Here is an 18957-nt window from a genome sequence, read left to right as displayed (position 1 = left end):
AAGCCACTTCTACACCTATCTTCATCAGAACCCAACCTACACCAGGTAGGGCTGCAGAATTAATATCATTTTAATCGCGATCACGATTTTGGCTGCCACAATTAAATGAGCATGATCGTCAGCGATATTGACGTTTAAAATGCTCTGCTACATATCAAATCAAGCGCTTCCTCAACTAACAGTCAGCCAACCACCAGGGGGAGAACGAGATGGGAGGTGTCATGCGCGCACCCTGCAGTGGCAGCCTCAAAACAAGTTCTGTCTGCAGTCGACTCCGGTATTAGTAGAAGAGTAGAGAGAGAGACAACAGAACAGAGAGCTGACGGTCACGGGTGTCGTGTGAAAGGTAAATCAAATGTCAGGAGCAGAAGGCGAGGAGCTAGTCCCTCCAAAAGGATCATCATTCCGGCCACAAGTTCCCCCTCAGAGGGTCTTTAGCACTGGGGGAAATGTAGTGACCTGCCTTCGCTCGTCTCTCAAGCCAGAAAATGTCGACAGGCTGGTGTTTCTTGGCAAAAACCTGTCGGCCTATCACCTTGTTATCGCCTTTTCTGCATAGGCCTGAATTGCTTTCATTTGGTTGCATTCTGTGATGGCATATTTATTTTGAGTTAGCCCTTTATTTTGGGTAAAAATGTTATTTATATTTTGCTTCAGGTGAATAAGAACCGTATAAGTTTTATTTTGATGCAAAGACGTGTACATTAGCTGGAATGTAGCACAACATGGAAGTGAAAGCAGTGCTCTGTTGATTTAATTTTGGGCAAAAAGTGTTGATACTATTTTATTTATATTTTCCTTCTACGAGATGCACTGTGATAAGGACCAGTCTGATGCAAAGATGTGTACATTAGCCAGAATGTAGCACAACAATGGAAGTGGAAGCTGTGTTCTTGTTCATTTAAACGTGAAAGTGCAATAAAAAGGTGTTGTCCCTAAAATGAATGAATAATCGTGATAAATAATCGTGATTATGGTTTTGTGCAGCCCTACACCAGACACACTCCCACCTTTTTCCATAAACAGTCAGTAGTAGAGCTGCAGCCAGGGTTTTAGTAATAAAGTCATGAGTCAGTAAGTCTGCAGCCATGCAGCTCAGTGAGGCTGTGCTAAGGTACGGCGGTGTTATGAGCTGAGTGCATGGCATCTATTGCACCCTGGGAAACAAATTCCTCCTGAGAAAAATGAAATGCTGCAGTTGGCACACTAACATGCTCATGAAAATGTGAACATGATGAGGTTTAGCAGGTACAATGTTTCCCACATTTAGCATGTCAGCTTTTGTTGAGCATTTGGAGGAGCTCTTACAGAGGGACACCTTTGTCAGCCTGTCGTAAGATATTCAACATGCAGACCTTTATAGGAGGTGGTCCCTGAAGTGGGACATCTTGTGTTAGTCAACCAGAGGCACACCAAACACTGATACACATAAACGCTCCGTAGCACACAGACACAGAGACTAGAAATGCTCCCACTATCTCAGTCTCTGTGGGGAATATAGCATACAGAACAGTTGATTCTCTCTGCTCTTATCTCCTAACTGCTTCTTCATGGTCCAAACCCTTTGTGCTCTGTCAATGTGTGTTTGTTTGTGTGTGCAAATTAATAACATTTGTGTGAATCATCGCTTATTTACATAATGATTGTAGGGAAAAACAACATGTAAATGGTTGGGACACTCATAGCGTACATACTGATGGTCTGTGGCAAGTTCAAACAGAAATCATGTTAGAAAAATACCAACCTATAACATACTCTAATGGTAATTCTTCATTACATTTCTTCTTCTAGAGTGAAGCCTTGTCAACACACGCTTAGACGTTTTTTCTGTGTACTGATTTCCGCAGCCATAGTCCTATTCCGCTGTCTTTCCTGTGTCCATCCGTCCTTGAGGACAATTTCAACTTTATTTCAAATGTTACATACGTACATGAAATTTGACCTCTGCATTTAAGCCATCCTAAACAATTAGCAGCAGGAGTGGCTGCATGAATTACCTTGTGATTAAAGGACAACCGCTCATCCACTATGAAGCCCTGTTCTGCTCATGTTCTGCTTTCACTATGTGGTCTCAACAAAATTCATTTTCATATAGAACTTTGTGTGTACGTATGTAGGTCTTTAGCAGCTTTCAGTGTCTATGTCATGTTGCAATGCATTGTAATGCTTTCTGTCCTTAATGGTATATGTGATGCTAATGGTTCTTGTAACAGAAGTCAGATTGAAATGCTGTAGCTTGTTTCTAATCAATAGCACACAGCTTATCAGTGTTCACAGGAAGCTGGAAACAACACCTGCTTTCACTGATAACAGCGTTCAGTATAAGTGATATAGATGGATTCTGTTTGAAGAGACCATGCATTAACTCCGAAGCCTGTAAAAAACTGTCTCATTCAGGTAGAAGAGCTTTTATGATCGGTGGCATATATGACATATAGCTGTAGTTATTCATGCTGCACTTTCAGGTGCTAAGGATGTTAACAGATCTAAAGGAAGCCCAAGTAACCATTGAAAAAAGAACCCAATTTTTCGTATAAGGAGTTGAATGCTTACAAAATAAAACAAATCCTGCTCGATTCAAAACAGCCTTACTTAGTCTGGCATGACCACTAATGTTAGTCAATGTGTAATAGGTCTACCTGTGTAACTGCATTGCCTCTGTTGGTTGATTATAAGACCCATCTCTTCTTTTTCTACTCTTAGAATCTTAGCATTTTAGCCTGTCGCAGACAGACAAAGGTTTCAAATCAAAAGTAAAACAAGAAGAAAACACTTCAACTCAGGCAAATATTGTACTTTTTACTCCACTATATACAATAAATATTACATATTTCAAGGCTTTACTTAATAGTTATGAATGTTATTTAATTTATGGACTTTTTCATTTGTTTCCAGTGAGATATTAATGAGTTTATACAGCGACATTGCTGCTGTAAATATTACCGTTGCTGCTATAGAAACATGTAGCTATATTTAAAATATAAATTCATAAAGACTGCTCGGAGCGCTCCACTGAATCTTTTCATTGCGGAGACGCTCAGAAATCTACAAATACTGGGTTTCAATCAAACGGTACAGAGGCTAAACAATTTTCAGAGTGAATTACACTATTAATAGAAATATGATCCGCGGAAAAGAGTTCATGACGTCTTCACCAGCAAGCCTATGACCTCCAGGTAAAGATGTGACGAACTGGCCAATTTCCTCCTCTGCATCCTTCTTTATACTCCAAAGAGTCATAAAGATTTCTCAAATTGTTAACAATTGACTCAAATCCAGCTGGCCCCTCCTCCTGGGTCCCTTCAGCTGACCGCCCTCACGTGACCACTAGGCGTGTGATCAGATGATCCTTCTGCGCATTCCTGCTTCGCTGGACACTTCCTGTGTTGTCTCACTGCACGGCTTGTCTCCTCATGGTCATAGTGGTCCCTGTAATGCCTGTCTCAAAATCCCTATCTATTGACTATCCTTTACAGTTTAATACATATTTAATATACTCAATGATTGTCTTTTATGGTTCAACACTTCTATAATAAACATACTGTAAACACTAACATTTGGCAAACACAAAGTGGCATTTCCACGTGCTTCTAATAGTACATGTTGCAGTACATGTTGTAGAATGTTGTAGAATTGTAGAACACTTCTAATTTTTTCTCATTCTTAGATATTAGTTATCACTCTTCTAATTCCTCACAGTGGCAAATATTTCTCCATCGCTGTTCGTCTTGTCACCACATTAAAAAACCTCGAGAGCGAGCAGAATAAAGTTTCGCGAGCAAACAGGTTTAAGCTTCTCGTGCGACTTTTGCTCGCGGAGTGATATAAAAGCGCTCGTCAAAGTAAAATACGCACGCGCATGGATCTCATTTGCGCTCTCGGATTTTGACAGTGATTTGCCTTCATAGTGATTTGCCTTCACTCATTGCTCTGAGTCTTTCTTGAATGTCTGTAGCGGGACCATGTCCTTGCAGAGCTGGATCGTTATTGCATTACATTACAGTCATTTAGCTGACGCTTCAGATGCTATCGTACCGTAGGCACAGCTACGGGAGGTTAAGTGTCTTGCTCAAGGACACATCGACATGCAAGTGCTGGAGCCGGGGTTTGAACCGCCAACCCTCTGATTGCAAGACGGTCTATGAAGGCAAATCACTATCGAAATCCGAGATCGCAAATGAGATCCACGCGCGTGCGAAAATCAAACAGTCGTGCGCGTATTTTACTTTGACGAGCGATTTTACATCACTCTGCGAGCAAAATTCACTCTCGCAAAAGTCGCTCGCGAAGCTTAAACCTGCTCGCTCGCGGAACTTTATTCTGCTCGCTCTCGAGTCTTTTTTCTGCTCGCTCACGAGTAGTTTTTCTTTTTGACAGTAGTGGACCCAGCCTCTATTGTATCTCTACATCTAATTGGTTACAATCCTCGTCTTTGGATAAACCGGATATCACTCTGACACAGACGTCAGGTCTGTTAGAGGTGGTTATCAATCCGCCACTAAACACTACTCCACTACATTTGCTTTGAATTCGCTCCATCATTCTATTACAGACGATGTGTGTTTGATAGTCAAACTGTGACAAACAGCTCTAAGACACTCTTTGATCTTAATTGATTAAAACATGATGCGATCATATTTAATCATACTGTTGTGTTTACAGAAGAGATATAATGTAGTTGTATATAATATGAGCAACAATTTGGACCTGCTCAAAGATCTGGAGCCAAGATTAGGGACCACTGTTTGTATATTAACTGTTAAATCACTGACAAGTAATTAGTGGATGAAAAAGTATTCAGATCCTCACTGCAGTAAACGTACTAATACCATACTGATGAAACAATAATCCACTACGAGTAAAATACCTGCATTAAAAACCTTAGTCAAGTATGTTATTATCAGCAAAATGTACTTTAAGTGCAGAAAGTAAAAGTACCCGTGCAGTAAAATGTACATTATTTGCCCCTAACCTGTAGTGCAATCTGAAAATCTCCCCCTGACGTCTGTGTCAGAGTGATATCTGGTCTATCCAAAGACGAGGATTGTAACTGTAGCGGTGCACAGAATGATGTCACACAGGCTCAATCTGGTGCTACACATTTAATGAAAATAGTTCTGCAAAATACATAGATATGTGTTTAGGTATACAGTCACTTCTCAGCGCTTTCTTCTTCTATTCTGTACACTTTCTCCTCATAAACACATAGGAAACATCATAAACTCACTTAACTTACACTACACCCGAGCAACTATTGTACTTCCTGAACTACATATGACTTATTGTGCCACATAACCAATCAGATGTAGAGATACAATGGAGACTGGGTCCGCCCACTTACTGTCAAAAAGAAAAACTACTCGCGAGCGAGCAGATTAAAGTTTCGCGAGCGAGCCGGTTAAAGTTTCGCGAGCTGATGGTGCTTCTGGCTTTTTTTTTTCAGTGGTTTATTTGGTAGGGACAGTGCACATCAATAAAACATTCCTGTAAATGTGCCAGAGTTAGCCAAGAGGCTATTTTTGTGTTCAGGGTAAAGGATAGTTATTTTTAACCACGACACAAATGAGATATACATTCCCCCGGGCCAACAGTCAAATGAAAAAACAATGAAAACATGCCACTTGTGCTTAGCCACATACTTTGTCAAGTATTTCAGTTAATAGTGGTCATATATCTAGTTTGTCACTGTTAAAGTAAGTGGATACCGCAAAGCTTGGAGATGATCTACTGCAGAAAATCTCCATCCGGACAAGTTGTTGGGTCTATTAGTTATTCATAACTGATGTTTTATTTAAAACAATTAACATTTCTGTTTCTGATTCCAATCAGAAGTTACCTTTAATTGCTTTCAATGAAGCAGGTGTTGAAAAGGTCACAGTGATCTTGGCACTTAAAGCTACACGTAGGCTACCCCAGTCGAGTGCAATGTTGAAGTACTTGTATTCTATTTTAAATTATTATAATATATACCATATACGATTACTATATTTCACTTTGTCTATCACTCATATTGTACAATCTATCATAACAGCTGTTTGGCATCATTTTGAGCCATTTTGACCTCTCTGGGGGTCATATCTCTTCTCCATGCAATTTCCTCGTCTCTGTCTGTGTCTATGGAGCGCTTGATAAGCCTATGGTGGGCGGATTTTAACATGTGACCCCTTGTTCGAACCGGGTGGTTATTTCGAACACACCAGTATGTTCCATGAAGTGATTGACAGAACTTTCAGCCACTAAAAATCGAAAAACCGTGCCGCGCAACCCCCCCAAGCCCCAAGCCCCTGTATGATTCGCCGGCCAGCAAAATCACCTCCATTTTATGTCAGATGAACGGAAAATCGCCATTTTAGGTTTCAGACGCTCACAGTGAGCTAAAGAACATATTTATAATATGGATTTATTTAGGATTTTTCCGTTTTTGCCCTCAAAACCAACTCCAACAACTGGTGCGGTTCTAATGTTTTGGCAGTGTTGGCGTTTTGCTTTGTTGGCTTATTGGATGTAACTTTTGAACGCTTTCATGGAGAGAAATTTGAAAGTTATCGCTGGAATCTGTGGGAAATTCTCGTGCTTCCTAATGTGTGATATGACCGGGGGGATGCAATGGCCCCCATTTTGGAAGCATTTTCTGAGTACTTAGATCGCTGGTGGTGGCGTAAAATACGTGATATTGTGGCGGATCTTCTTAGTTAGTTAGTATAATAGTTTATAATGGTGTTTGCAGTGTGTAAAATGGTTAACATGATTAAGTTAATGATTAGATGATGATTAAGACTTTTTTTGAAAAATAAATAAATAAATAATAATTTCTTTTTTTAATTTCTTTATGAACTTTGATTTCTACGACGCTCTCTTCGATTAAATGTCTCGCTCTGAACCCCAAATGGGGCTCGCTCGGGTCCCAGAGGTTATTTTACACACAAAGAAATGAGATGAGCCTGTATTCAAAATTAGCTACACTTCCTCTTAAACATTAAAATGCTGCTTATCTCTTTAGTTTTTATTTGTGAAGCAAGACAAAAAAGTAGGTGATTTACCAGTGCCAAATGCAAACAAAACAAGAAACACTATAAGGATGAGATGAACACTAGATTACAGGTGTGTGTGTGTAAAGTTATTCTCTACACACTCCTCACAGACATCAATTCATACGCATGCCCCAATGTTGTAGGTTTAGTTGATGCACCGTTGCAGGTTTTATGCAAGTGTGGTTCAGGAGAAGGCATGAGCATGGACATGGAAAGTGAGAAAGAAAAGGGGAAGAAAAAGGGGGAGAAAGATGAATAATTAGAGCTCAAGTTTCCTTCTTACTCTGGAGCAACTGTAGTCAAACAATCGTTTATGCCCTCCTGTTCCAACAGGGATTTAAGAGAATATTTAATTATTTCACATCCAGCTGCTTTGTAGATGAGCCATCCTCCAGATAATGACCTCATTTTGGAGGAATTGACTTTTGAATATACTGGAGATCGAAAATAAAATCTGCATTGGAACATTTTATTCCGAGCATTTTTTTCGATCATAGTAGAAGTAAATGAGTTGGAAATATTTCCTCTGAATGAGAAGGTGCTCTGACAAGAAAATAATTCTTCCAGACCAGCAGCCTGGATGAGTTGTTACTATTTAGTAATTCATTAATTTAACCTTTAATGGTCATTGAGGAGGTACTGGACACGCTCCTCTAGATATCTAGGTCATGTCCTTTTTTTCCCGTCTTTTGTACTTTCTGTTTTGTTATGTTATGAAGCGAAATACCCTGAATATCCAGAATCTGGATTAGACACCACCTCCTCTACCCACCCTGTCAATTATTATGGTAGACAAATCTACCATGTGTTTGCATCCTATTTCTGTCCGCTCCTCTGCTCGGTGGTCACGTAGACATTGAGTCACTCCCAGGTGCCGTGAACCACTAACCTCATCTATCCTACTCTCTCGGCTCATGGAGAGCAAGTGGTGGCGGGGGGGGGGGGGGGGGGGGGGGGGGGGGGGGCTATGGAATTGCCAGTCAGCAGTGCCCGAAAGCTGAATTCATCTCAGGCTATGCTTCCTTGCTCTCCCTCAACTTTCTTGCTCTAACTGAGACCTGGATCACACCAGAAATCACTACCACACCTGCAGCTCTGTCAGATGTGTACTTTTCCCTCTCACACTCCCAGAGCTGTGAGGCGGGGTGGTGGTACTGGCCTGCTAATTTCCCCGAAATGGAAATACTCTCCTGTCTCGGTTCCACAGTTCTCCCCTTCCTCTTTCGAATTTCATGCTGTTACTGTCACTTATCCAGTCAAGCCCACCAGGCCCTCTTGGTGAGTTCCTGGAGGACCTTGACACATTAGGCTCGCACTTCCATGACGATGGCTCCGCACTCATCCTGCTCGGCGACTTCAACATCCAGACTGATAAGTTAGAACCTCTTCTTTCCTTCCTCTCCTCCTTTGACCTTTACCACTCCTCTTCTCCTCCTACCCACAAGGCCGGCAACCAGCTGGAACTTATCTTCACTAGACACTGTTCTACTGCCAACCTCTCCGTCACTCCCCTCCAGCTCTCTGACCACTACTTCATGGCCTACTCCCTCTCCCTCTCCTCTCCCCCTTTACGTCCGCCACCTACCCACATGGTTTCTACCCGTAGTCATCTTGGATCCCTCTCCCTGGCTGATCTTTCCTCTTCTGTTACCTCTGCTCTCCCTGACCCTGAATCCTTCTCTCTCCTATCCCCTGATACTGCTACTAATCTCCTCCTCAGTACCCTTTCCTCTTTGTTGGACAACCTCTGTCCCTTCACCTCCAGGCCTGCGCGGCCAACTCCACCTGCCCCATGGCTGTCGGACTCAGTGCGCACTGATAGACGGAGACTAAGAGAGGCTGAGCGTAAATGGAGAAAAGACAAACTCCCAGAGGACCTCCTTAACTTCCAATCTCTTCTTTCCACTTTCTCTTCCTCTCTATCAACTGCCAATGCTGCTTTTTCCGCTCTAAAATCCTAACCTCTGCTTCCAATCCTAAAAAACTCTTCGAAACTTTCTCTTCACTCCTCCAACGCGCACCCCCCCCTCCTACTTCCTCCCTTCGCCCTGATGATTTCGCCAACTTCTTTGACAAGAATTTAAACAATATCAGATACTCCTCTCAGCCCCCCTGTCCCTGTCCATCCTGTCCCTCTCTACCCTGTTCAGCTCTTCCCCCTCAGCTCTCCCTCCCCTCTCCATGCCCCATCTTACCCTATCTTGCTCCCCTCTCCCCTAACGAGGTCCTCAACCTTGTTATATCTAACCGCCCCACCACGTACTCTCTTGACCCGATCCCCTCCCCTCTTCTTCAGTCTATTGCAACTGAACTCCTTCCTTTCCTCACCCACCTCATCAACACATCTCTTGTCTCAGGATGCTTTCCCACAGCTTTCAAGATTGCCAGAGTCACTCCCCTTCTGAAGAAACCATCACTTGACCCGTCTGATGTCAAGAACTTCAGACCGTTTTCTCTTCTACCCTTTCTATCCAAAACACTTGAACGTGCTGTCTTTAACCAACTGTCCTCCTATCTCCATCAGAACAGCCTCTTGGACCCCCACCAGTCAGGGTTCAAAGTGGGTCACTCGACTGAGACAGCCCTCCTTGCGGTGACGGAGTCGCTTCACGCAGCGAGAGCTAACTCTCTCTCCTCTGTCCTGATTCTCCTGGACCTATCTGCGGCGTTTGACACTGTGAACCACCAGATCCTCCTCTCCCCCCTTCGAGAGGATGGCGTCTCAGGCTCTGCACTCTCCCTGTTTGCATCCTACCTGACAGGTTGATCCTACCAGGTGACATGGAGGGAGGCCGTGTCGGAACCACGCTTGCTGACTACGGGGGTTCCACAAGGTTCAGTCCTAGGTTCCCTTCTCTTCTCGCTCTACACAACATCTCTGGGTTGTTATTCGCCCGCATGACTTCTCGTACCATTGTTATACCGATGACATCCAGCTGGTCTTGTCATTTCCCTCCGGTGACACTCAAGTGGAGGTACGCATAGCTGCGTGCTTGGCTGACATCTCGACGTGGATGACGACACACCACCAGACCTGTCCATCCCCATTGACAATACCGTGGTGACGCCAACTCGGACTGCGAGGAACCTGGGTGTGACCCTGGATGACCAACTGTCGTTCTCAGCAAACATCTCATCGGTTACACGCTCCTGCAGATTCCTGCTGTACAACATCAGGAGGATTCGCCCCTTCCTCACTGAGGAGACGGCGCAGGTGCTAATCCAGGCTCTTGTCATCTCCCGCCTGGACTACTGCAACTCTCGACTTGCCGGAGCCCCGGCGTCGGCCATCAGACTGCTGGAGCTTGTCCAGAAAGCTGCAGCTCGTCTGGTGTTCGAGCGAACCAAGTTCTCCCACACAACTTCCCTTCTCCGTTCTCTACACTGGCTACCTGTTAGAGCTCACATCCAGTTTCAGACTCTGGTGCTAGCCTACAGGGCAGTGAAAGGAACAGCTCCTTCCTATCTCCAGGCCATGGTCAAGCCCTACACCCCCGCCCGACCACTTCGCTCTGCTACCTCAGGGCGATTGGTTCCCCCGTCGCTCAGAGGTCCCTGCGGCCGATCGACCCGGTCATGGCTGTTTTCTGTCCTGGCCCCACAATGGTGGAACGAACTTCCCACTGACGTCAGGACAGCGGAGCAACTGCCCATCTTTCGGCGCAGGCTGAAAACCTACCTCTTCAAGAAGTACTATCCTGAGCCTTCCACTTAGCACTTATTGTATTCATATTAGTTTGTTGCACTTATTGTATTTGTTTGTTTCTGCACTGTACGTTTGCTCTGGTTTATGCTCTTAGATACTTGTTTAACAAAGGAGATGCACTTATGACTTCCGGTGAATAGTAGTTCTCTTGAATACCTATGTTGAATACACTTGTTGTAAGTCGCTTTGGATAAAAGCATCTGCTAAATGACTGTAATGTAATGTAAATAAGCTATAATCAGTAACGCTTTTGTTTAGCCAGGATACAGAAAAAAGACTGGTTCAGTCTGAAATATTAAAATGCCTTTGTGGTCCATTTTATTTTTCTATGCTAAGCTTCTTATTCTTAAGTGCTTAAAGGAATGAAGGTCTGTTTCAGTTATACGTAGTTCTGTCCTAAACCCATCAGAGGATTAAAGCCCAGATGTGGAAACAAGTGTTGCTGGAGTTAAATTCTTTGAATTTCAAATCTCTGTCAGTGAATCTGGAAGTAATAGTGAGGCTCTCAGGATTGTCATGAGAATGATTTGCGCTGTAGGGGGAGCAGGTGGTAAAAGCTGGAGGTGAAGAGGTCACTGAGGATGAAGAAGAGCATTTTAGCTGTCTTGACACAAGGAAATCCATGCAATTTTGAAACCTGCTTGAAAATCCAGGGAAAGTCTAGCGAAATATATTTAATCAATACAACCCATTGGAGGATTTCAGAATGCTTTTGAAACGAATGCTATCCCATTTAACAACAACTACTTCGACATCAGATTCAACTGATTGTGCACCTGAAATATTCTACAAAGTTGTTAATTTGTACATCTCAATCTCTGAGTTTTCGTTCCTGCATATTTTGCATGTTAGAATCCATCCTTAATCCTCTGTATTATTTATTATTCCAACCTGCATTGCCATGTTCAAAGTTCCCTCACTCTTGACTGGCTTCATTTTGGATATGCATAACGTAGATCTGACAAAAAATGAAGTGCCTGCCCACTATTTAAAACATCTTGGACCCGAGCGAGCCCCATTTGGGGTTCAGAGCGAGATATTTAATCGAAGAGAGCGTCGTAGAAATCAAAGTTCATAAAGAAATTCAAAAAAGAAATAACTTTTTTTTTGTATCGAAAAAAAGTATCCTTAACTTAATCATCTAAACCATTTTACACACTGCAAACACCATTATAAACTATTACACTAACTAACTAAGAAGATTGTACACAATCTCACGTATTTCTGGCCACGAGTCAGAGAGCTTCGCACTTCGGAGAAGTCTACAAACACGGTGCTAACGACTAGCATGGCCGACCAATACGTCTAACTGCAAGAGGATTCGATCAGAAATCTAGAGATATCTTCCGAATTTCTCTCCGTGAAAGCATTACAGAGATACAAGCCAACAAGCACCACAACACCAAGCCACTCAGCAGCAGTGAAAGTTCCTTACTTTGAGACGAATCATGAAGAAAACGTTCCGGTAATCCGTACAAAGCTAACTTGCTATGCTACTATGCTTGCCCTCTGACCCTCTGATGTGTTGACTAGAGAAAGGGGGGTCAGACTAACGTTTGGGACCTGGGGGAAGGGGGGCAAGCTTTGGGCGAATGGGATTTTACACACGGGCTTGGAAGGCGTTTCTTCGATTTTTAGGGGCTAAAGACTCTGTCAATCAAAACCAAGCTTCTATCCCCGCACTGCTGAGACTCTGACGTGTCCAAAATGGCCTCAATCTTGAAAATAGACCAATCATAGGCTGTCTGAGCTCCCAATACACACATGAAGACTGGAGGTCAGATGAGAATCATCCATGGTTTACAGCCTTAGAGAGGATTCTGGCTCTCAAAATGATGCCAAACTGCTGGATTTGGATGTTTGAACAATATTATTGATAAAAACAAGTGAAATAAATAGTTATATAGTAATAAAAGTACAATGGAACAGCTGGAAAACCTGGTTCCAAAATGATGATCTCGCCTAAATTCTCTGTACTGAATACCACATTTATTTTAGAGACTCCTGACCTGTTTTGCTATGATTTGGGAGAGTTTTTAGGCTAGACAGGGCCTCATAAAAAAAAATATAAACAATAAAATTGCTTTTTTTTCAGGCAAATTTGACAATTTTCAATTTGAGCTGTGTGCCATCTTCATTTACTATTAACCAGTAACATATACACAATATTTACCCATCTGAACAGATCTCACAAGTGTTTCTGTTATAAAAAAAAAATTATTCAAATAGACCTTGTAGTTAAGAGATTTACACTCTCTTGAGTATGAGTAAGCAATTTTCGAGCAGAGGCCTAAAAATAGGCCTAGGGTTCAAGAGGTTAATTGCATTGTCATAATCAGAATTGATCCTGGGCTGGTGCCAAGGACTCAGCCTACATGAGGCACACGTTCCACCAAAATGTAAACAAATAAAGGCAAAAGGGCTCAGGTCTTTGCTCACAGCTAATGCTCGATGTATGTGTAAGAGCCAAATTCAATATGCTGTTAAATATTTACTTGTATTTACATGTTTAACTTTAATCACATCTGTTTCTACTTTGAATGTTACAAGGATGTTGTTATAATTTGTTATCGTAAGAAATACACGTAAGTGACAGACTGCCGTCACTTTAAGGACACTTTGCGACAGTTAGTTACGGTTGTTAGTAATATCTGAAGCTGAATGGAAGCCGCTCAGTTTTCCGACCGTGTCATATGGAACGTGCTATGTGGATTAAGTTGTGGAACAATCTGTGGATAACCTATGGACTTTTAAAGTGTGTCGAGGTAATCAGCATACTTTTAGGAAGAAAGTAAGTTGTTTCACTAACTTGTACGAAGATAATTAGATCAATAAAACACGTCTTGCTTTCACCTACGAGCGGTGTCGGTGTGAGCTATGTGTATAGGACCAGAAACACGCGTCAACTTAAGGTTTACATTCTGCTAAAGGTTTGGACGCTACAAAGTCGGAAAACTCGCTCCTCACGGAAAAGAAAGGATTATCGATCACAAGAGGAAATTATGACGCGAGGTGCCAGGCTACAGTTTTGGACGGACTCTGGTAAGCACGTATTAATAAGCTAGCTTGTATCATACTGATGATTGTGGAGCATTATGCCGGTAGCGTGACTCTAGGAGCCGTCAATCAAGTTCAAGTGGATATGGTGCATGAACAGTATTACTGTGAAGCAAAAGGAGCTTGATTGAAACGCGATTAATTAAGGAAGAACAGCAAGAAGAGTTTGTCATAGGGAAAAGGCAAGTGAAAATGACAGAGAAGGCTGTAGATGAAACAAGGAATAAGCTAATACAGCAAAGACGGAGTAAGCTAGCTCAGCTAACGAGCAAAATGAGGGAAATAGAGCGACTGCGGATCCTGATGTTAGCACTATAAAACGACAACTGGGAGTTGACTATGAAGGGTTACTGTGAGGAATTTAAGTTTTAAAGCGCTCCTATGTGATACAGTATATTTACTTAAGGAAGTTAAGAGAGTGGTCATTTCATGCATTGAATGTCTGTGAGGGGGTTTGAGGAATGTGCTGGGAGCGGGGGATGGACGAAGGTGGCTGTGGACGAAGGTGTCTGATCCTGAAGAACAATGGGTCATCGGCCCAGGAGGGGCTTATTGGAATTCAGCCAATCACTGAGATGATCGATAGGTGTAACATGAGACATTTCAGAGACTCTGGAGGGACAAGGGGCTGTGAATCCCAGAAGAGGATCAGACCTCCTCCTGGCCATGGGGCAGCCATACCTGTCTGTCGTGTGGCCCGAACGGGGCCTCATATTTCATGGAATTATATGTTTGTTTTGTTATTGATAGTTTGATTCGGTTTGTAACTGTTTGTATGTTTGTATGGATAATAAATCCATTAAGATTTTGACTTAGACCTGCTGTTCTGATTTGGTGGCGATTGAGGAGCACATGGCTAGGGGGTTGGGCGAGTTCTCTCCGTGAACAGGAGCTTTTGTTTTCCAACATTACTCAGAGACTTTGAAGAGAAAAACTATGCTCTGAAACAGTTCCTTACTGAAGAGGAATTTATGAACGACCAGCTTTGTTAGTTTGAACCTAAAGCACATGAGGCAAACATTTTCATTGCTGAAACTGAAAGATGGATGGAGTTGTTTGATGAACGTGCTGAACAAGCAAAGATATGCGATGATGAAATCAAGCCCTCGGATAGCATATCCACAATACTGTCTACCACGAGTAGAAAGAGTCGGAAACATGGATCAGAAAGTGGGAGTTCTGTGTCATCCACAGTATCATCTATTTGTCACGATTAGGCTTTGCCTCTGTGTTCTGTGTGTCTTTGTGTAGCTCCACACCCTCCTCACTCTACCTGTCAGTCACTCCCTCAGTCTAATTCCCTTCACCTGCCTCTGATCATTAATCAAGCACTTCCCCCTCATCAGCACAACTTCCCTCACTCCCTTCATCCCTCTACTTAAACTCCTGCCCCTCAGTCACTACTTGCGAGATTCTTGTCATGTCTACCCGCCCATTCGGCTTGTCCTGTTCCCGGTTTCCCTGTCTGCCTGCCCTGTTTCAGTTCTGCTGGATTTTTCCCCCTGTCCCCTGTCTCGTCCGTGGATCCCCTGCTGCGTCCTGTGAGTGTCCTGTATTTGAGTTTGTGTAATTAAATATATGTTGCAAGCTACTCTGCCTGGTCTGCGTCTGAGTCCTCCACCATGCCCCGTGACACTATTCGCCTTAAAGCAGAAGGGGAGAGAGCGACATTGCTAGCCAAGGCTGCCACATTAAATGAAAACAAGAATTGGAAAGGCAGGAAGCTGAATTAAAGGCTAAAAGAGAGGAGTTGGAGTTGAACATTGCTTTAGCAACTTCAGATGCTAAGCTGAAAGTGTTGAAAGACTTTGACATTGGATGCATGTCGATGGTACATTCAACGCAAGGAATAAACAGTGTAAGAGAAAACTTAGCATCAAGAGAAAGGCACGAGCATCGCAGCCATGTGGATACTGGTCCAGTTCATCTTCCTAACCCTAAGCCAAGTGATTATGCTCATTCAGGTCATTCACCAGCACGAGGAGAACACACTGAATCGAACCATAGCTTCCAAATTCTTCTACTTTAAACCATTAGAAAGTTACTATTGATCTGCCACAGATATCAACTCAGCCCATCATCATAAAAATGTAAACGCTCCGTACCTTTTTAAATGTTTCCTGGATGAAAATCGGCAACAAAAAAAAATTAATCCATGCAGCCATTTTGCAGCAGTCTCTCTCCTCGTTCTGTGAAAAAAAACTGAGTCTCTATGAGCTTCTATGACGAATGAGTAATAATTTCAGTTTTGGGGCGGATCACGTTTTTCGATTATTTTATTTGCTTAAAATTCTGTCAACAACTCAAAGAACGTATCACTACACTGCCCAGACTCTTCCGGATTCAGATCTGTGAGAAATGCGCAAATCGGCCAATCACAGGCTTTGGTGAGGTTCAATTGCATCCCGTAAAACTGAAATTCAGATGAAACTGAGCCATATTTTACAGGTTATTATATGGCCCAGGCTCACAAAATGATGCCAAACTGCTGTATTAGATAGATTGAACACTATTAGAGATAAAAGAAGTGAAATATATAGTTATTTAGTATATAAAAGTACAATAAAACAGCTATATGTGCTCCTTCCAAAATCAGAATTGACGTTGGCTGACCTCAGCTGACCTGTACACCGGCATTGATTTCTCAGGCATACTTCACTCTATCAAAGCCAATTTTATTAAAAGGACTGCTGACGTGTTGTGATATGATTTGGGAGAGTTTAGGCCTTTGTCTGCATCATTTCAAATCAATGAAAGTGCTTTTTTTTCAGGCGAACCTGAACATTTTCAATTTCAGCTTTGTGTTATATTCATTCAGCATTTACCAGTAACATATACACTGATGTGCACATATATTAACAAACTATCACAAGTGTTAGTGTTATAATTCCATTGAAATTATTCAAATAGACCTTGCAGTTAGCGAGATAAGCCCCTTTGAGTATGGGTATGAAATTTTCGAGCAGAGGGCTAAAAATAGGCCTAGGGTTCAAGAGGTTAAGGCACTTCCGCATTGGCTTCACTCGGCAGAACTTGAGGCCTGCATGAAACACTAACACAAACGTTGAAACATTTTGTAATTCCTGTTATGCTTTTCAACCACTTTGGTTCTACATTTTTGTAGACAAGGCTAAATAATTAAAAAGCATAGTTTAAGGACAAATGTTTGAGTAATTGGGATTTGTTTGGTAAAATAAAAGGTTTACAGTGCTGCACTGCAATTGGATTTATTTTTACAGGAAACTATGACTAGCAAATTAAAAAAATACATTTGATTACAGTTATGTAAAGTTAGTTATTGTAAATGTGTTAAAAGTAAATTAAACTAAACTGTAATTTTAAATAAAAAATGACTAATGCTGTAATTGGATTTGGTTGGATATTGAAAAAGAAAAAACATATTTTGTGCCTCAAGTCAGCAATTACCATTGTAGTACTTAGGAAAGACAATGATTTGTTTGAACTGAAAACAGCACGGATTCAATTAAAATTCCAAAAGGTCTAGATTGAGAAAATCTCCTCGTGCAAAGGTCCGGAACATTACGATAATATCTAACTTGCGCTATTTAGTGCTATATATATATATATATATATATATATATATATATATTCATTCAAGAAGCCTATTAGTAGTAACGTCTCTGTGTAGTCAACAACTATCAAATAAAGAAAGTACACATCAACTATTATTCTGTTTTCAAATTTAACTGGATGGATTATAAATAATACATAAATAAATGTTCTCTCATTTCAAGTAAAATAAGGGCTCCTTACTTCTCCAACTGCTCTCTCTCTCTCCCCGTCTCTCCCCTGTCTATGTTTAAAGCTCACTCGGTTCACAATGCATTTCACAATACATATATTTGATTGTCTGAGTAGCGTCACGTGAGATGATTTATAATGCATGTAATTGGTCGGTGTATTTCCTGGACTGATAACCGAGTGTCGTAAAGGCTAGAAAAGCTGTGCAGGTTAAAAAAGTATATAATTATAAAATATATAATTCTCAATTATCCATCAGTTATACGTCCGGGTCCGGATAGGACAGCGTCTGGGTCTGGATCCGGACCGCGGTCCGTCTCTGTGACCCCCAGCTGTAGGCCATTGAGGAACCTCTTGGGCATTTGGAGGGACTTTCCTTGACGCTCACGCTGGTCTTTAGGTCGTTGTGTGCATTCTCAAGTAAGAAATAGCAGGTGATATTTATCATCACATCTGAATCAAGCATGTTAGTTGGCAAATGTGTAAATGTGAAAGAATGTCATCAGTATTTTTAAATAAAACCTAAATCATGGACAAATTCAAATTTGACCTAATGATGGCGCTTTCTGAAAAGCCAGAGGATATCTAAAGATTTTACAATTCATCCTAAGGAGAACATACAGTAAATATGTACCAAATTTCATGGTAATCAATCCAAAATTGGTTAAAATGTTTCAATTTGAACCAATAATGTCAACAGGCTGTTGATGCCAGAAGACAATTCGGGACACGTCATCTGGGAACCATGACTCTTTATACCAAAGTTAGTTCCAATCCATAAAGGTTGAAATATTTCACAGGATACTTGAAAACTTTGACGGCAAGGTTGAGCTAAATGAAAAATGAGGTATCAATGAAGGATTCATTATCTGAGGAATAATCCTAACCATATTTTAGGGCAATCCAACCAATAGTTAGAGATATTTCAGTCTGAATAAAAATGGTGTACAAACCACAGTGACAGACATTGCCTTGCCCAGAGCCAATCTTCTGACGTGGCTAAAATGATGCTTTAGCTGATAGGCGCAACACAAAGTAATTACATAGACAATATACGTTTTACAATTATACTTAGTATGAACATTTTGCATTGTTAGTTTTTCAACTAAACAGTAAATGATTTCTTGACATGTACTCTCGGCAGCCTTACATTGCCTACAGAGACGTATCTTCCTATGAAAATCAGTTGTGTAGATTTCTGTAATTACTGCTTCTCAACCCAGCATCTACTGATGGTCTTTGTGAATGTGTATCTTATTTAAAAATACATATGCTTCTTCTGGAACTCCAGCTTGTTTCATTTCCTAACAAGCTGTCTTTTTGGAACGCTTACAGCTCCTAACAACAGTCTGATTTGGTTGTTAGAGTAACTTGGAATAGAAAGTTGCATCAAGTTCCAAG

Source organism: Pholis gunnellus (assembly GCF_910591455.1).
Source record: "Pholis gunnellus genome assembly, chromosome: 10".
In the NCBI taxonomy this organism is placed as follows: Eukaryota; Metazoa; Chordata; class Actinopteri; order Perciformes; family Pholidae; genus Pholis; species Pholis gunnellus.
The sequence above is the reverse complement of the archived record's forward strand: the minus strand, read 5'-3'. Positions refer to the sequence as shown.